Source organism: Prionailurus viverrinus, chromosome B1 (assembly GCF_022837055.1).
Source record: "Prionailurus viverrinus isolate Anna chromosome B1, UM_Priviv_1.0, whole genome shotgun sequence".
Lineage (NCBI taxonomy): Eukaryota > Metazoa > Chordata > Mammalia > Carnivora > Felidae > Prionailurus > Prionailurus viverrinus.
In genome coordinates, this window is record NC_062564.1 from 91459498 (window position 1) to 91481185 (window position 21688).

At 33.2% G+C, this 21688-nt stretch overlaps 1 long non-coding RNA gene across 1 annotated transcript in view; it reads left to right on the top strand.

Annotated features, from left to right (window-relative positions):
- The first annotated feature begins 1262 nt into the window (after window positions 1-1262).
- The window catches only part of LOC125164648 (uncharacterized), a 92693-nt gene continuing 72267 nt past the window's right edge, over window positions 1263-21688 (top strand). The window contains exons 1-2 of the long non-coding RNA XR_007151845.1: window positions 1263-1698; window positions 4959-5046. This is a non-coding gene — a long non-coding RNA (uncharacterized LOC125164648). The remainder of the gene's footprint in view (window positions 1699-4958; window positions 5047-21688) is intronic.

Consider the following 21688-nt stretch of genomic DNA (forward strand, 5'->3'; position numbering starts at 1 on the left):
TAGCCCATTGTCTGAAAGGGATACAAAATAAGTACATAATGTAAGTAATATTTTAATGCAATATTGTCAAAAATAAAAAATAATGTAAAAAAACACATTTACAAAGCAAAACTGTAAAGGCAATTTGACCCTGCACTTGGATGGCTATGCCTCATTTACATCACCCAATCCCAGTGCTTATTTCAGTAGAACTTTATATACCAAAAAGAGAGGACCAGCCCAAATTTCAGTGATTTTTTTTTTTGATACTGCATGAATATTATATATCTTGATTACTGACTTCTGTTGCTGTCTTAAATACTGTGTCCCAAGGCAAGTTCCTCATTGGCCTCAACCTCATCCCTGACTGGAAAACATCATATTTTAAAAATAAATACCATTGATTAAAGCAACAAAACAGAAAGAAAGCCAAAGGAGCCAAAGATGTAAAAGCATAAAGTAGAAGAATAAAAAAAGAGAAGATAAAATGTGATAAGAATTTAAAGGCAAACTAATGGGGGGAAGATAACTATGAAAATCATGCAAAATAAAATTTCCCAAGACTATGAATATTTTATTTATTATTTATTTATCTTATTGATTTGTTTTTGATAGAGAGAGAGAGAGAGAGAGAGTGGAGCAGTGGAAGGGCACAGAAGGAAGAGAGAGAGAATCCCAAGCAGGCTTCACACCTGAACCAAAGTCAAGAGTCAGATGCTTAACTGACTGAGCCATCCAAGTCAGGAGACTTGGAATATTTAAGACTAGGAATATTTTAAAGGGAAAGAGTAATCAAAGTGCCTGAGTTAGGCACTTTTTCAGAGTGGACTGGAACACCAAGAGTGCTTGGAGATGGGGGAGGAGGGTAAGAGAGAAGTAAGCCAGCCAGATCCTTCTTTATGTTTTCCTGAGTCTCTTTATCCAAAGTGGACATTTTTTCTTCAGAGATAGTAATTTAACAGTTAAGAGATGAGCCTTCCATTCCCACATCCCTCAAGTGTTCAAACATTAAAAATCAAAATTATGTAAAACCCTAGAGGGGTTTTAATGCTGACTCTTTCTCTTAGTCCTACTAAAAAGAAAATAAAAATTGAGATGATTGAAGTGAAATTTCTGAAAACTGCTACTCTTAAGCCTTGTTTTGGTTTTATCTTGAAACAGCTAAGAACAAGGGCTCTGTAACAAGACCACCATCATTTAAATACCTCACACTTATATAATGTGACCTTGAACATGTGATCTTGAACAGTCTTTTCTTTAGTTTACTATCCGTAAAACGGGGATAATAATACTTATATAGTTATAGTTAATATTAAATGAGTCAAAGCAGGTAGAACTTTCTCCTGGAACATAAGTAAGTAATTTTATAAATTGCATTATACTTGGGATAATTCATTATATTGTTATGAATAAAACATAAGTTGGAGATAAAGTAATCAAAATTGCAAGAAAATGCATAGTGTTTTATGGTGTAAGAATTCTGTAACAAGTCAGCAAACAGTGGGATAGAAATGGTTAAATATTAAAACCTTAAACAGCTATAGACAGAGATGCTTAATAAAGATATATTTCTTTATAATAGGGAGTATGTTTTTTAGCTTGTAAATATTTGGATTTACTCTTTTTTGCCCAAAGGAATGAAGCATAAAAAAACCCAAAACCATTAAAGCAGTGTTGGCAGAAGACAAAGAGAAAAAAAAAGGAAAAAAAATATTGAAGGTAGGCATTATACAAGCCATTTTTTTGACTCAACCCAGAGTAAGAAAATATTTTACACTGCAACTAAACATATGCACATACAAAAATCAGTAAGTTTCATTAAATAACACCTCTATTATTTGTTTTTGCTGTTCTTTTCAATTTTTTTCATCTATGATATTCTAGCAGCAATTGTTTATCTAAAGCTAATTAAAAACAAATGCATGAAGACATTCTTATGTGATTGCAGTAGTAGTAACAACACTATTTAAAGAAAGCAAACATGGTAAAGGATGATATATGATGAGAAAGAAAGAAAGAAGAAAGAAAGAAAGAAAGAAAGAAAGAAAGAAAGAAAGAAAGAAAAAGAAAGAGAAAGAAGAAAGAAAAAGAAAGAAAGAAAAGAAAGAAAGGAAAGTAACAAGAAAGAAAGAAAGAAAGAAAGAAAGAAAACAAGAGAAAGAAAGAAAGAAAGAAAGAAAGAAAGAAAGAAAAGAAACAAGAGAAGAAAGAAAGAAAGAAAGAAAGAAAGAAAGAAAGAAAAAGAAAGAAAGGAAAGTAACAAGAAAGAAAGAAAGAAAAAGAAAGAAAGAAAAAGAAAGAAAGAAAGGAAAGTAACAAGAAAGAAAGAAAGAAAGATAGAAAAAAGAAAGAAAGAAAGGAAACAAGAGAAAGAAAGAAAGAAAGAAAGAGAAAGAAAGAAAGAAAGAAAGAAAGAAAGAAAGAAAGAAAGAGAAAGAAAAGAAACAGAGAGCAAGAGAAAGAAAGAGGGAAAGGAAAGGAAAGGAGAGGAAAGCAAGGAAGGAAGGAAAAGATAGAAGAGAGGGAGGGAGAGAAGGAGGGGGGAGAGAAGAAGTAAGTTACTAGAATTTGAGCAATGATAATAAATCTAAATTGGAGCAAAACAGTGATATTTCCTAGACCCTGACAAAACATGATGTATGATGTCTTTACCAATTCCATTGGTAGGTGAAATTTCAAACTAATATTAAAATAGATATTGACATGGTTTATATTGTGTTTTATGTAATTATGTTTAAGTCCATATCTAGAGATGATTTTCATTACATATTTAATAATTTAAGTCATAAGGCCATATATGAAAGATCAATGTCATTGTCAATGACCCCTTGAAAAATCATTAAATATAAATTACAGGGTGTTATGAAACAACTGTAGCAGGCAAGACTCTGATACCAAGTTGAAAGACAAGTAAGATTACTTAAACTAATGATTCGTAGACTTCACTGAGCATCAAAATTACCCGCATGGCTTATGAAAACACAGATTACTAGGCTCTATCTCTAGAATTTCTGGTTCATTAGGTCTGGGATGGGACTTAATTGCTTTGCATTCCTAACAAACTCCTCATATTCTGATGCTGTTCTTCCCAGGACCATACATTGAAAACCACTGTCACATAATGATTTATTCACAATGGGCTACACATAACACTTCAACGTATGTGCTCAATTTTTTTTACACATTATTCCTAGGAGTTAGGCACTATTATTATCTATCATTGAGAACAGATAGACACAGCTAATAAATGAAAAATCTTAAAACCCTGATTTTCTGCAACCAAATTGTATAGTCTCTACTATTTTAAAATGCAGAGAAGGAGGGAGTGATTATCAGCTTAGGGTATTGAAAAGGGAAGAAAGAAAATCTCCTGTGGCGAATTAGCTAGAGAATCAAAAACAAATTAATTATAGGCTTGATAAACAGCATCACGAACACAATTAAAATGGAATGGGATTGAATTTGTAATGATCAGTTGTATACTGTTTTTCAACTTCAAACAATAAATGAAATATCCCGATGGGCTACTGTTACTTCCAACAGATATATACCCATCTTTTAGATTATAATAAAAGTCTGAAGTTACTAGCAGAACCTTTGTATCTATTCTATTCTATCTGGGTATGCATTTATGTGTCTATGTATCACTGATGGGTAAGTTAAAATTAACTTTGGTATCTAACACAGAAAATATTACTATTATGGTTGCCTAAAAACATCATTTTGAATGTTGACATATTTGAAACAATCATGACATAGATTTAAAAAGAAATGTGGCACTGTACATGTCTTAAGCTTTAATACCTGTTTCTCAATATGTATTGAAATTAATGAAAATTAAATTACAATGGCGTGCACAGTTGCATAAGATACTATAAAAATAAATTCTGGTTTGGCTTTTAGTCAAATTAATTCATCAATCTGTCAACACAATTTGGAAATATTGGAGATATATAGATAGATATAGATATAGATATAGATATAGATATAGATATAGATATAGATATAGATATAGATATATACACACATACATATGTGTGTATATATATATATATATATATAGTTATGATAACGTTACTATATAGGTTGCACTCTTAATCAATTTAAATGAAGAAGCTATGGTCAGAGATATTTTCTAAATTGTTCTTCCATTTAGTGAGCAGACATAGCCAATCTCCTGTGAAAATCTGCAAAACCCAAACAGTGGGCATCTGTTCTTCCAGAATAGACTGAAATGCCACTATCACAGCAATAGGAACACACAATTCAGTATTAAGCAAATGGATTTTGGACACTCTCCAAGGGATTTTATTACTATAAATACCAGCAGTTCCATTCATTGCACTCTTTAACCCTCAGGACTCTGAGAACAGCATTATATTCAAACTTTCTTATTCCTATAAGTAAATACTTTTATAATAGCTAGAGAAATGTTTTTCAGTTCCTTTCTGGGGGTGGGGGGTAGAAGGGGAAAATAGGTGAATCTGCTGGTTACAACTCTGAACATCTATTAGTAGGTACAAATTATCTCAGCCTATGGGACACTCTGACCAACATGTTTGACTACATCTCAAAAGACAATATGGAACATAGGTTTTCAAAGTTAATAACCATCTGCCTTCATATTTCTTTTTTGATGGCTTGAAGTTGGTAGTCAAATATTTTTAAAAAGATAAAGTCAGGCTTTTACAATGCCCTTTAATCAGCCTAAAGTGATTAATTTATAAAATCTTGCTATTGCTTTTGTGATGTACTGAATAGAAACAGATCTCTTTGTTTATGTATACAACTATACTTGTTAAATATTTTAGAAGAGATACTAATTCTGTCCGGTATTACATGATATATTTTATAATACTCATATTTTGAATTACTAACAAAAGAAAACATATATTTTATGCTTTTAGTTATATTGCTACACTTATGAGCAAACCACAATATTAATGTTTCACTATATTCAATTGCTTCTTCTGTTCCAGGTTTGCAATGTTATCCAGTTCTATGTCATTCATTAGATGTTTAGTCAAAGAAATCTTATACCCAGAAGTAACCAGACTGTCTATTAAGGTGAGTCTAAAACAGTACAATTATATTCATATTTGTAGTTGATTGTAGAGATAATTATATTATTCACATATTACAGTATCTGCTGTCTTCCTTTAAGAAATGAAATTGTACATTGCATAAAAAGAAAACAAGTAAATATTAATTTGACAATATTAAAAAGTAACCATAAGACATTTTAGTTCTTGCCCACACATTTTTTTTTCAAAATAGCAATAATTGCATGAATTATCTCTTAGTTTGTACACCTGTGCTCAGTTTGGAGAAAAAGTGAAAATATACTGAAGCTGATAGAATTTGTAGGATAGACTATCAGAAAGAATAGGGCTTGCAGAAAAAAATACATAGTGGTGCTCTTGGCTGAATATTTATGTGCATATGCACAGGGTGAAACTTCACAAAGCCAAGTAAAGCCAACTGGAAGCAATTTATAAAAACACTAATTCCCAGGATGTACATAGGGTTGAAATTCAAAGTTTGTGCGGAGAGTAAAGAATCCTTATTGAATGCCTAGACAATGAGTAGAAACCTTTGATGGATCACAACTGGGTAGTAAGGCTATATTAACTTTTGAGTAAAGACTACTCTGGACCGGTACTAACAACAACAACAACAACAACAAAATAATAATAAAATAAATAAAGTTTTTCCATATAATTGATATACCTCCCGAAACAAACTTCAATACTCTTTAAGGATGGTAACAAAATTTACATATTCAACAGCCTGGCATATGCAATGTTGGGATCTAATGAAACAATCACTAGCTGTGCAATGAAGAATTGTGAACCACATAAGTAAAACCTTAAATAGTCAAGATTTTAAAGAAAAAGAAAAATATAATGTAAAAGAGAAATGGAAGATACATAAATAAGAACCAGATGGAACTTCTAGAGATAAAATTATAATATCTAAGTTAAAATATTTACTGAGTGAGGTTAGTGGCTGATTACACATTTAACCTTAATTAACTCCTTATAGGCCCTATCTCAAAATATAGTCATGATAAAGATTAGACATTCACCAGATGAGTTGGAGGTTGGGGGGCAGAATTCAGTTCATAGCAATACATAAATTAAAGCACACACACACAAAACAAACAGAAAGAAAGAAAAGAAAGAAAGAAAGAAAGAAAGAAAGAAAAAGATAGATAGAAAGAAAGGAAAGCAAAAAAAAAAAAAAAGAAACAAAGGTTCAGTGGCCTCTAGGACAATAGCAAAGTTCTAAAACAACTCAATATTCACATGGGAAACAACAACAACAAAACTACTACTACTACATATTTAATATTTAATATTTAATAATTTTAATAAAATTTTATTTATTTAATAATATTCAATAAATAATATTTATTAAAATGTATTAAAAAGAAGAAAACACAGAAGAAAATGTTTTACACTTTAGAATGAGCAAAATTTCATAGGGCACAAAAAGCACATAACAGGAAAAAAATAATAAATTGACCTCCATCAAATATAAAATCATCTGGTCTCTGAAAGACAGCATTCACCATTTAGTACATAGAAAGACAAACCACAAATTAGAAGAGAACGTTAGCAATATGTATATCTGATAAGGGACTCATATCCAGAATTTATAAATAAAAACAACCAATTAAGAAAATGGGCAAATTACTTGAACAGACACATCACAAACAAGATATTAGATGATCAATAAACATATGAAAAGATGAATAACATCCTTAGTCACTACAGATTACTACTATGAATCATAGAATGACTAAAATTATAAAGGCTGAACGTATCAAAAGATGCCAAGATGTAGAACAACTAGAGTAATATACTACTCTTGATTTTGTAAAATGGTACAACCACTTTAGAAAACAAATTCCATTTTGGACTGCACAACATGTCCCAGAAATCACATGTATGGGTATTTGTCCAAAAGAAATGACAATGTTTGTCCACAAAAAGACTTGTAAAAGAATGTTCATACCAGATTTATTCATAATAGCCTAAAACTGGATATAAGTCAAGTGTTCAAATGCAGGTAAATAGGTAAACAAATTGTGATATATTCGTATAATGGAATATTATTCAACATTGCAAAGGAACAAAATATTGTTAAACAGAGCTTGGAGGAATTTCAAAAAACATTAGGTTAAACAAAACAAGCTGGAAAGAAATAACACATAATGTATGATCCCATTTATATACAATTCTGCATCAGGCAATATTAACTAACCTTTAGTGACAAAATGTATCAGTGGTTGTTTGGGACTTGAAAAAGGTAGTAACTGCAAGAATACACAAAAGAACTTTTGGGGGTGATGGAAATTTCTTATATTGCATGGTAGCAGTGAAGACATCAGCTTTCAACTTATTTCAACTCATTTGTTTTGACAAATGAATGTGATTGTAGCAGAAATTGTTGAATTAAATTTTGAAAGTGTGTAAGTAAAATAGATAATTGTGTGAAGTAGTTCTAGGGTGCCAAATTTGGTAGCCAGTAGCCACAGGTTGCCGGAAAACTTTGAAATGTGGCTATCCCAAATTGACATGTGCTGTACATGTAAATATATACACTGTATTTCTAAGACCTAGTGTGAAAAACAATTGTAAATAGTTCAAAATAACACTTTATATTAATTGCACATTGGATTGATAATTTTGGATTTATTAGGTAAATTAACACATATATTTCATCATTATTCGATATATTATATATTCACTCTATCATGTTCAGTATGTCGTATATATTAAATATATCATTTCACCTATTTCCTACGGATTGTACTTTATATTGTATTTGGATTACCATTTGGATTATATATTTTTTCTCACTATAATTCTTTATTTTAATTTTTTAAATTTACATCCAAATTAGCTAGTATATAGTGCAGCAATGATTTCAGGAGTAGATTCCTTAGTGCCCCTTACCCATTTAGCCCATCCCCCCTCCCACAACCCCTCCAGTAACCCTCAGTTTGTTCTCCATATTTATGAGTCCCTTTTGTTTTGTCCCCCTCCCTGTTTTTATATTATTTTTGTTTCCCATTTGGATTATATTTTTAACCAAGCAGTTAACTATACACTTAGATAAAGGTAAATACCCCACTTTCTCTGAGAACATCATGAAATATTTAGAGAATTTGTACTTAGAAATATTTTAAGGTAGCATTTTCTAAAGTGTTTGGTAATGATCAAAGCATCAAGAGACTTTGCTTAAAATGTAGCTTTTTTTTTTTCAACGTTTATTTATTTTTGGGACAGAGAGAGACAGAGCATGAACGGGGGAGGGGCAGAGAGAGAGGGAGACACAGAATCGGAAACAGGCTCCAGGCTCTGAGCCATCAGCCCAGAGCCTGACGCGGGGCTCGAACTCACGGACCGCGAGATCGTGACCTGGCTGAAGTCGGACGCTTAACCGACTGCGCCACCCAGGCGCCCCTTAAAATGTAGCTTTTAGAAAATGTGTTTAGGAAATGCTGGATTAAACAACACTGAAAAGGTTTGTAAACAACATGCCTTTTAAAAATTTTATCAGGCTCATGTGTGCTATGAGTCTTCAGAAAAGAGTCTGTACTATATTCATTTTTTTCCTTGACACAGTCAATAGATCCTATTCAAAATTTTCTACAATGAACTATGATTCCTCTATAACAAAATAAGTATCTAAGTTATTTTAGAATAGATATACATATATGCTGGAATTCAAATTCAGAAGGTCTAGAATTACTTCCATGGTGACTTGGATGAAAATTCACCATTGACTTGATGATTTCTTATTCTTTGCTTTTCTACATAGACAATTCTCCAAATTTCAAAACAGCTTTGTAAGAAATAAGAATGGAGAATAAATTCAAGCTTATTATGTGTCTTCTGATCCCAGTTTGCTTCTAACCAAAAACACTTTTAATTTCCAAAAGGGATTAAATATCATCTCTGAGTGATAATTTTGAAGATCACTTTTACATTTACTCAAATTATAAAACACATAAGGAAATTAGCTTTCTCTAAATAATATTTTTGTTTATATCATATATTTCTACACACTGCCAATGAGAAATTAATTTCTATAGGACTTTTCAATTCAAGTACACCCTTAGAAGACAGTTTAAAAATGTTTTTGTTGTATTAATATAGTGCTAGTAAAATTTCACTTACTGAGCAACGTAAGTAGAATCATAATAAGATATAAGTAACAAATATTTTATAACTGAAAATAATCACCATGTTTCACATACATGCAATGAGAATTGCTTACATATGACAATTCAAACAGAAGTGTCAGAGATTTCAATTTATAGAACATACAATGTATAGAACTCAAAATAATAATTAACAATGGCCCACTTTACTACGAATTATTTTAATTGTAAACAGCCATACAACTGATTAATTTCTAAAATCTCATAAGCCTTCTGCTATCTGGATGTTTGTAAAAATACAGCAACCCAAAAATATAATGGGAATGATACAGCCAATAAATTGCTGATATTTTTGCTATAACACTATTCTGGAGATATTCAAATCTTTGCAGTTTCTTTATATTTGCCAGATTTTCTAAATCTTTTGATTGAAATACTTCGGAATGATTATGTCCAGAAAGAATAAGTAGAAAGGCACAGCAGTAAAGAGTCCAAGACCATACTGACTAGATTTGAATCTCAGGTATAAAACTTACCAGCTCTATAAGTTTAAGGAATTATCTCAATCTTTCTATGCCTCAATTTCTTCATCTGAGGATGATAATAGTACCATTTGTGAGGAATTGTTGAAAAATTAAATATGTTTAAAAATTAGACAACACTTAAAACATTGACTTTTTATTATCCTAAAATATTAATATCATTTTACAATTAAAGGCAATCTAATGAAATTATCAATATAATCATGAAATTGTCTCATATACTTTCTAGTATGTAGTCACACTTTGAGATCTTTATAGTTCTATCATTAAATGACCTATAACAGAATCTATGATAAATATTATTCACTTTCCTTTTTTTGTATAAATCAAAAGTTGCTAAAACATAGCAGTAAGACTTTAGAATTGAAAAATGTAAGACATTACTTTCCTTGGCAATGGTGGGTGCTGTGGAGGAATAATGATGCCAAAGGATTTTTCTACTTCCCATGGAGGGGTTGGTCTAGTTCCCCTCCTCGATATGGACTGGTTTGTAATTGCTTTGACTAAGATGACAGAAGTAACATTATGCCAGTTCCAGACTTGGTCTTTAAGAGCCACCATATATCAATAGTCCCCTGTTCTGTAAGAGAGACCACATGTAGAGGCCCTACGACTACATGGAGAAGGGAACATGCCTAGTTAAGCACAGCCTGCTAGCCTTCTCACCAAGGCACCAGGCATGTGAGCGAAGGTCACTTAGACCTTCCAGACCAGTCCAGATGCCAGCTGTGAACCACTAAGAGACTCTAGACAGTGCAACATTGAACAGAAGAACCACCTGACTGAAATCTGCTCTAATTACTGACCTTTCAAATGTGAAATAAAATATAATGGTAGTTGTTTTATTTGGTGCTGTTTGTTGCACAACAGATACTCAAAACCAAGTTTTGTTTTATTTCCGTAGCCTAAGTGATCCAGGTAGAAGGATCCAAAATGTATTAGATGAACCAAAGAATAAAGGCAAGAATCAATAAGAGAAGATTATAGCAATAGTACCACATGCTGTGAAAGGTAGTAAGAGTCAATATAGTAATAAAAATTATCTGCAGACACCTTAAAATTCTAGCCTTAAAAATATCACAGAATGTATATCTATCTATCTATATCTATATCTATATCTATATCTATATCTATATCTAATCTATATCTATATCTATATCATCTATATCTAATCTATATCTATATCTAATCTATATCTATATATCTATCTATATCTATATCTATATCTATCTATGTCTATATATATAAATATATAAATATATATTCATTGAGAAAAAAAATTTTAATGTTTATTTTTGAGACAGAGAGAGACAGAGCATGAAGGGGGAGGGTCAGAGAGAGAGGGAGACACAGAATCTGAAGCAGGCTCCAGGCTCTGAGCACAGGCTCTGAGCCTCAGCACAGAGCCTGACGCGGGGCTCGAACCCACGGACCATGAGATCATGACCTGAGCTGAAGTCAGACGCTTAACCGACTGAGCCACCCAGGTACCCCTCATTGAGGAAATTTTTGAGAGAGTTTGAGAAAATACCCCATGTATTTTGGGGTAATACTTGAGGGCAAGCAACTAAGCTTCACACTGTTCCTAACTCTTACTATTCAAATATGATTACTATAGATCAGAGTCTGGTTATTAAATGAGACTTGGAAAAGCTTGCCATTTAAATATCTTGGTTCTAGTTTACAATAAGATGTACAGACCAAGACAGAGCCAGGAAAAGATATTATCCACATCTATGCGTACAAACACATACATGCTTATATGTATAGTAGATACACAGGTGTGCCCACAAACAAAACAAACAAATCCATGTTTATATGTGAGTTTGGGGTGTGTGTGTGTGTGTGTGTGTGTGTGTGTGTGTGTGAGTCTGTGTGTATTTAATAGCAGCCATTTCTCATTATACCACAAAAAAAATCACTAAATTTCAAACTGTAGAACATTCCACATTATTGTTTAAAAAAAGTAAAACACTGCTTGTAAACCAAGTTAGTACTTACTTATATTCAGAATAGCATAGATGTTGTTGGCTAAAAGCAAAATCAACATTTAGTAAAAATAATAGTTTGAGAGATGATTTTGAAGAACTCTAAGAGGAATTCCTTGCACTGTACTACGAACGTAGGACTGACTACTTGGAAATCTTAGAAAACACTGTAGAACAGCTGAAAGTTCAGCAACACCTCAAATTAATTATAAACACCAGGTAAAATTTCATTACTATCCCCTTAAGAAGTGGCAGGTCATTCTGGTTGAGGTTTTCTCAGGCAAAGGTTATTGCTTATCTCGTTGCTGTGTATAACTTTGCAGAAGCTATCAAACTTTCTTGTAGTTTTTATAATTGCCAGCAATAATGTTCATATGTCATATATATTTCTAAAAGATATATAAATGCCCGTATATTAAATATGGTTTATTTTCAGACCATTAAGTTAGGTGTTAGAACCACACGTTCTCAATTGTGTCTTTTCGATAACACAGAGGACTCAGTGTTCTATGACACAAAACCCTCAGTTATGGCTGTAAGTGGTTGGAAGACTGATCAACTTAGAAGTCAGATGTAACCTCATCCATGTCTCTTCAACTTCAGATTTCATATAGAAATGAAAACGTATGAATTGCATTGAAGGGGAAATCTAAAATCTACTTTATTCATTGATATTTTAATATCCACTTATTTTTGTTTAACACCTACAAGGCAGACACTCGACAGCTTCTAATTGTCCTGACTGAAGTTGGGACCCATTGGGTAGGATATTAACCAAAGCTGTTTAAAGAAATACACTTGGGGTCGATAAGCATGATAGCAGATTGTTTGTGGGCAGATACATTTGAAAAATATTTTGTTAAATACTTTAAGTGTTTAGGACTCTCTGGCACAAATGTTTGGTTTTAATCTACTAATATGCCTTATAAATTGTCAAGAGATAGATATAATTTGCAGTTTCCTAAACCTATTTGACCATATAACTCCTCTACCGCCACCATTATTATTTTTCCTTATTTTGTAGAACAAACACTCTGGAATGTATTTTGGGAAATGGTGCAAGAATTCACGAATTCTTTTGTGATTTTAAAATATTCAGCATTAAAATAAATAAATAAATAAATAAATAAATAAATAAACAAACTATTCAGCATTGCTAATGGCTTCTATAAGAACATGATGGAGGTTTAAAAAATAAAAAAGAACACGATGGAGGTTTTATAATAATTTATTGATCAGAAAAGAAAACCTGCCATAAGACAAAATGCATTTATTCCATTATTTGTCCTTAAAATGGCTCTCTGTGATAAGCTACTTTCATCATATAAAGAGAATGAAAGTAATTTAGAATTCTGAAAAATATACTCGGTAAACCCCGAGAGGAAGTATTTAACTCAACAATTCTAGGTTTATAATCAAGCGAATCTTTCTGAAGTAATGCTTTATTCTTTTGTTTCTTATTGGCTCTACATTTTTCCCAAAACATGCCTCATAACTTGAAAACTTTATGTGCATTTGATGTAAGAGGTTGCATATATTCTTTTTTTTCATGTTTAATTATTTATCTGGAGAGAGAGAATGCTGACAGGGGAGGACAGAGAGAACGAAAGAGAGAGAAAATCCCGAGTAGGCTCTGCACCGTTAGTGTGAAGCCCAACTCAGGACTTGAACTCACAAACTGTGAGAAAATGACCTGAGCTGAGATCAAGAGTCGGATGCTTAACCCAACTGAGGCACCCAGGCACCCCAGGGTTGTATACCATCTCTAACAGAATTTTCCTTATCTAATTATTAAGAAGTGATGTGTTAATCTGTTTTTCAAAGTACACTTATTGGGGTACGTGCATGGCTTAGTCAGTTGAGCTTCTGACTCTTGATTTCCACTCAGGTAAAAATCCCAGGGTCCGCGGGGTGGACCCCTTCATTGGGCTGTACTCTGAGCATGGAGCCTGCTTAAGATTCTCTCTCTGTCTCCCTCTGCACCTCTCTCCCACTTCTCTCTCTCTCTCTCTCTCTCTCTCTCTCTTTCTAAAACAAACAAATGAAACAAAAATCAAAGTGTACTTTATCTTGTTAAAGTAGGAAAACCCTTCCAATTCCGTTTCTGATATCTCACCTTAGCTCAAGTGAGGAAAAGAATGCCAGTGTCAAGGTACAGATTTTTTTTTTTTTTCAAAGTTGAGAGAGAACAGGGGAAGGACAGAAGGTGAGGGAGAATGAGAATCCCAGGTTGACTCCGTGCTGTTAGTGTGGAGTGCTACCACATGGGGCTCGAACTCATGATTCATGAGATCATGACCTGAGCTGAAGTCAAGTCAGTTGGTTGAACCACTGAGCCACCCAGGCGCCCCACGGATGAATTCTACTAGAACAATGTTTACTATTATTTCAGTATGGGAATGAAAAACATGCAAAATACAGGTTTTCAGCCATCCTGTGAAACCTTCTGTAAGGTGAAGTGTGTAAAGTGAAGAAACAGGTACCATTAATTTGTGTGGAAAGCTTTTTTTTGAGTGTTCCCAGACTCAAAAAACAACCCCTCTTAGGCTTTTTTCTTTTTTTTTTTAATGTTTATTTATTTTTGAGAGACAGAGAGAGACAGAGAGCAAGCAGAGAGAGAAGGAGACACAGAATTGGAAGCAGGCTCCTGGCTCTTAGCTGTCAGCACAGAGCCTGACACAGCGCTCATAGCCACGAACCGTGAAATCATGACCTGAGCCAAAGTCAGATGCTTACCTGAATGATCCACCCAGGTGCCTCTCTCTTAGGCTTTCCTCTTGCCACCAGATGCACAAATTAGATGAAGTGCAGATGTTTACAGGCACAGTTCAAAGCGACGGGCACTTGATGTGATTTGCCTAGCAGAGCTCCCCAGGAAAAAACCTGGCAGTTTCAGTCTGCTGCTTGAGGCACACCCTGCCTCTGTAATGGCTCACTGCACAGCAGACACTGAACTCTCTTTTTTACTTTTACTTTTCTCTTTAAAGTGAAAATTCTCTTTGGATTCCTTTCAGTCGGTGAAAACGGGTACTAATGTAGATCTTTCACAAAAGCAAAGCGGTGTAACAGGAACTTTCAAAAAGTGGGGGATACCCATATGTTAATATTGGGATGCCCCGTGCTTTGGCAATGGGTCTGGACAGTTAAAGTTAATTTAACTGTACAATTTCCTAGGTAGGATTGCCTAGTTATAAAAAAAAATATTTTGACATTTAAGAATCGCCTATTTATCTTTAAGGATTATAAACAATTTTGAATAAAAAGTTAGTTCACATAGACATACAGGTACAAACAAACCCCCATGCAGTCCGCTCCTCCGAATGTGCTTTCAGAGTAAATAAGCCAAAGGGAAGTGTGTCTGCATTTCTGCTGGGGTAATAACATCACGGGATATGAACCGATTCAGGCACCGCCTTACTCTGACAGGAGGACGATGACACTGTAAGAGGGCTGAGGTCTGGTCAAGAACTGGAGCAGCTATGGGGTCAACATGTAAATTTTGAAGGCAAAAATCAATATAACTCAAACATCACAGAGCAAGCTAGTGAAAAGTGAGTTCCAGAAGCAGACAAGTTATTCCCCAAGGCATGCCATTAACCTAGCATTGTTAACCTATCATTGTTTTCCACAGATTTCAGATTTAAGGAACTTTATAATTCTAGGGAATCTACTTGCCTTTGGATCAAGAGATCAAGAATAAAAGAGGCAGACATGTGTTTACACTTTTACCTTTTCCTCTTGCACCCAAGTGTAGGCCAGAGTTTATTTGTTAAGGGTCTAGTACTCAATCTTTCTGGCCTATATAGATGGGTTAAAGAACGGGATAAACTCTTCACCTCTTCCAAATCCCTTTAGCCAGTGAGTGAACCTTCGAGAATAATTTATTTATTCAGTTAAAGAAGCTGTCATTTCTTGCCAAATAAGTTCATGCATTTTGTTTACTATCAGTATTTCATGAGTGTTTGATAGTTTGCTTGATATTTATGTTGGTATGTGCCTTTGTTTGAGCAACAAATTCCATAAAACTTTTCTAGTTAGTGCCCTGGGTCTGATATTTCAATAGGCTATATTTTATTCTATGCTCCTGGGAGATGATATTTACAAAATCTAAGGCCTAGATAGAAATGATTTTTGTGGAAGAACCCTGAAATCTGGGTCCCCTTTTAACACCCATGGAAGGACTTACATTTATAAAGATTCATTTGTTTCTTTTTAGGGAGACAGTAGCATCAAATGTTTTTCAAAGTAGTGAACATATAAAGTATACTTGTTGAATGTTTATGTTTGAAACTTAAATATGCAGAAAAAAGTTGTATGAAAAACATATATAAGCATATTTAATCTGTGTATTTACATTCATGTTGCAAAATTATTCGTACTTTCAAATTACTAACTTTATTTCAATTTTACATGATCTATCTATGTCTGTGTGTGTGTGTGTGTGTGTGTGTGTGTGTGCGTGCGTGTGTATAATTCAAAGTTAACTACATTTTCCTTTTTTGTCCCCGTTCATGCTCCCTGTCCCTTCTCACAGACTTCTGTACTTTAAACAGAGTTGTAACACTTTTTCAAATATAAATTATTTGTTGTCACTCTTTTTGTTAAAAGTAGGAAATTAATTTTAGGCATGACTATTTCAAATTTCCTTTTGCCAGCTATATTGCTAAATGTAAATCATTACACCTTAAGGATTCTGAGAAGTTACCCAAAATGAGAATTGAATTAGTCAGAATTATACATACAGAGAAAATTCTATGGAAAATTAATTGTATAATGATGGCCTGAGACTAATGGGTAACAGTTAATGACATTTACCCCAGGGTTTTTAATGTAACATAAAAGCGCAATCTTGGGAAACTTGTTGCTGTTCTAAATAAGAACCAACATATGGAGGGATTTGATCTGGGTTAAAAGGAAAAAAGTAATTTAAAGGGAAAAACTGAGGTAGAGGACAGTTAGTGCATTCAGTATTTGATTTAATCCCATATTCAGTTCCATATGTTCACTTGAGAGGATCACAGAGAGCCAAGAATACAAATTACCATTTTTCCCCTAATCACTTAAGCATGGTTTTCAAAGCAGAAGCTCTTTACCCACCAATTTGAATCAGAATGTTGGCATCTATTTCATTGGAAATCTCCATCGTCCTTTAATAGCTGAATATTTAGAAAATAACTATTCCAACCAATGGAGGCATTAGAAGAATTTTGTAAAAGTCTTCAACTTCAAAGAACTTGCAGGCTCACTAAGTAATTTGAATTTCTTTTAAATATTTAAAGCAAGATGAGTATTAGTGTTTACCAGAAAAAAATGTGATGTGATTTAAGTCAACATTTTTAATGTTCAGTGGATATAAAATAATGGTTATACAGATGCTAATATAAGTGCGTAGGCATAAATTCCATTTTTCTTGATCATGACTTTAATTAAATATTTCCTATTGTAAGAAAATCATTAAAGCAGGTCACATGTTGAGGGCTTAAAAACAAGAGAAGATTATAAATGAGGATCAAGCAGGGGTTCTAATAAAAACCTTATTATATATTATAGTTTATTTATTATTTTAAAAAGAGTATTAAATGAATAGTTCTGGGTTTTCTCTAATTACCAGAAAACCCAGAACCACTAGAATGGTTCTAGAACCACTAGAATGGTTCTTTCTATTAACTAAAGAACCATAAGGTAAACGTCCATATTTTTCAGTAATACATATAACATCACAATGTCACGATAGAAATATTATTTTCTTTTCAAATTAGCACGATGCCCTAATCTCCACCCCACTTGTCCCATTACTGAGGATTGTTCCTTTCTTCCATTCTCTCAGTATTCCAACATCACAATATTAGTACTATAATACACTTCATTAGTTTAAATCTTACTAGAAAATGTAAAATGGACATGTGTTGCAGCTGTAATGGACACAATGAGAGGTCCAGACAGACAGCAGAATTCCTGCTATCATGGAGTTGATAAATCAAGGGAAGAACCAAGGCTAGAAACTGATTGAAAGAACACAGATTGAAAATAAGGGGAGAAAACTGGATTGTTCTCATTCAGAGTTCTCCCAATTATTTACTTGAATTTCATGACTTTATTTTTTATTATTTATAAAATGTTTGGCTCAAACTATTCAGTCAAGTATTTTTTGACTTCAGAAGCAAATACTGACATATTTTTAAATAAATAAACCATTAGATAATAATACTGCCTGAATGTGTACAACAAAATATACATAGTACAGACAAAAACTAATGATTGACTATCTTCTGTGTGTTAAAGATAAGTTATATGTTTTCACTTATATTATCTCATGAGGTATTCAAAAGAATCATCGGAGATGGTACTTAAAACCTTGTGAAATATGACAATGCCTTTCTATGAGTTAAATCTAAAAGTTTCTTGTCATGAAGGTACTTTAAAGAGGCTATTTTGCTATCCCTTTTCTTTTCTACCTGAGACAATTTTTTAAAAATCTTCAAGTATTACCTGCAGCCTTCTGCTTAAGATGTTTCTCTTTTTTGTTCCAAATGTTCCCAAATGTGTAATGATTCAAGACCCATGAATGTTTTTTAAGAGCCAGATTCTATGATGGCTATTTGAGATCCTTAACACCAGAAAGGTAACCTGACTTCCTTTATTGCTTCCACAGAGGGGGAAAAGATGGGCCATAGTAATAAATATCCAGCGCATTACTTTATTCAAGACACTAAGATCCCTATTTCCTTGTCTTTTCTATTACTTAATAGAAATAAAAAAAAATGCAAACAAACATAATTATTGCACAAAGTTCTCAAAGATATTTCAGTAATGGTGGCATGTTGGGAAAGAAGGTAGAGTCTTGTATGTGGCTTTGGAAACAATAGTTGAAATTTGCTGGTTCACTGTTTTTCAACAAACACAATTGACCACAGCTTGGAATTAAAAAAAAATCCCAATATTTTATGGGATATTTCATTTTTTGTAATTTTTAGTTTTTGATTTGAGTATAGTTGACACACAGTGTTAACATTAGTTTCAGATGTCCAACTTCATGATTTGACAAGTTTATACATTATGTTGTGTTCACCACAAGTGTGGCTACCATCTGTTCTGTTACACTGCTGTTACACTATCACTGATTGTATTCCTCATACTGTGCCTTTTATTCCCATGACTTATTCATTCCATCACTGGCACCTTTATTTCTCCCCCCTTCACCCATTTTGCCCATCCCTTTCACCCCCTTCCCTCTGGCAACCATCAGTTTGTTAAGTCGGATTCAGCTTTTTGTTTGATATTTCATTTTATACGCATAGGTATTAATATTCCTACACACCAGCTGAGGTATTTAAGGTTTAGCCATATCACGTGATATGTCTGAGGTGACAAGTTGGAATCAAATGGAGACATAGAGGGGCGCCTGGGTGGCGCAGTCGGTTAAGCGTCCGACTTCAGCCAGGTCACGATCTCGCGGTCCGTGAGTTCGAGCCCTGCATCGGGCTCTGGGCTAATGGCTCAGAGCCTGGAGCCTGTTTCCGATTCTGTGTCTCCCTCTCTCTCTGCCCCTCCCCCGTTCATGCTCTGTCTCTCTCTGTCGCAAAAATAAATAAACGTTGAAAAAAAAATTTTTTTTTAAATAAAAAAAAAAATGGAGACATAGAATAATCTCACTTTTTTACTATATGACTGATACCAAAGAGTAAGACTTTTGTAAATGAAGCAGGAGATGAAATGAGAAAGACAAGAGACATGTATATTCTTCTATAAAGTTTTTAGACAGTATAAAATATTTATATTAGAAATCTGGCATAACCAGGATGTGTGTGGGTGGATCAGTCAGTTAAGCGTCCAACTTCAGCTCAGGTTATGATGGCTAGCTAGTGAGTTTTAGCCCTGCTTCAGGCTCTGTGCTGACAGCTTGGACCCTGGATTCTGTTTCTCTGCCCCTCACTCTCTCTCTCTCTCTCTCTCACTCTCTCTCTCTCTCAAAAATAAATAAGCACTAAAAAATTTAAAAAAAGAAATCTGGATTAACCTACTTAAAAATTCTTTGGTTGTACATAAAGAAACTGAAAGCAAATTTAGCATAATTTTAAAAGTTAATTTTTTTATTTCATAGATTGAAAAAGGATTTAATAAATGTCCAAAGTCTTAGTTGCATATATAATGGCCGTTTCCATTGATTTAATTCCAGTGTTCTTCTTGCCCGATTCCACAAACCACAGAGATGTTAGGAAACAGAGTAACTGCCCTCTCACATGGTGGTTCCCTGGTTTTCACATTTCCTCTTTAGATTATTAGCATTATTCAAATGAGAGGACTTTGCCAATATTTGATAAACACTGGAATGAATATTTTATACACTTATAATTGAACATTCAAAGTCTAAATGGTAGAAAATTCATCGACTTAAGTCAGATAGTATAATTAGATTACTTTAGTTCCAGTTATAGGATAAAGAAGTGTGTGTGTGTGTGTGTGTGTGTGTGTGTGTCTACACATATGACTTCAAGCATCGAAATGCAAGATATACAATAGAGGCAATATCAGACAACAATAAAGGAAAGAGTAAGCACTACGGGTCTATCACTGGGTTTACTTGTTGTGTTTGTCATAAATTCATAGCAAAGTTTAAGCATATAATGTATTAAAAAATTAGTATCAGCTAAAAAAGTTTTGTAGAATTATTTTATCAATAAATTAAATTTATGAAGGCAGAGCAATTTTTCAAACATCATCTTTTAAGAAATAATAAAAGTTACTTCACTGTAAATTGGGAAACAAGATTGTCAAATTTGAATGCTTTATCTGAATCAGTAATCTATACATATGAAATAACAGATAACATCTTGACATTAGGCATTGGATTAACACTTTGTATATGAAGACCAGTATTTTACTTAAATATATATATTTCAGCTAGGAAATTGCTTTAGATAAAGATAAAATATATTTGGTTATAGAGGTACCAGAGTCATTTGTAGAAATTGTTTTTAATAATCAAAAAAATGCTTTAATAAAGATGTCAACTTTTTCACTTCAGCCTAACAACTTCAAGAGCATATCAGTTTCAAAGCCTAGTTGGAAGCCTTTAAGTTCTAGTACCAATAAGAATGGATAATTTAAGTAACAAATATTGCAAAGAAGATGAGAGGCTTTTAAAATGCTCCCTTTATGTTCATTCTTTTCTCCCCAAAGACAAGCTCTTTGCTTACATCAAAGTAAGACTTGGTGGTTGGTTACACTAACTCAGCTGGAAACTGATTAATATTTTGTTCTGCTCCTTCATCCTTGAAATTTTATTTTTAATTTTCTAGTCTCCTTCCATTTATAACAATTGGAAAGGAGAAGGTGCACATGGCTCTTTTGCAGGCAAGCCCTTTGATAAATGCTATTATAATTATTACCTGTGGCACAGGAATATGGCCTGGACATTTCACAAACATGTGGTCTCTATTTGGAGGGAGTCCTGCACTTCATCTGTGGAACTACCATGTCATATTAAGGAATTAATGCATGTTGAATAAAGACCACAATTCACCCGGGTTCAATTCAAAGTTGTTTTTTCTGTACAGAGTTACTATTTTGACTTAGTATGGACTTAAATGAAGACTAGAATGATTGTATTAATAAAACATATTGTTGGAACACATTGTAAAATATAATGAAGAAATTTAATATTTCATACATTTCTATTTTCATACTTTTATAGCCATGAAAGCTAATCAGATTTTTCCCTTTAGAGATCATTATGTCAGTGGCTAACATTATATGACTAGCTATTCTCTAAATTGTTGACTGCATGTAACAAATTATTATATCCATTTTTTAACCACGTTTGGTTATATTAATTTTACATATTTTTAAAAATTTTATTTAAATCCAAGTTAGTTAACATATAGTGTAATAATGGTTTCATGAGTAGAATTTAGTGATTTATCACTTATCTATAACACCCAGTGGTCATCCCAACAAGTGCCCTCCTTAATGCCTGTCACCCATTTAGTGCATCCTGCCACCCA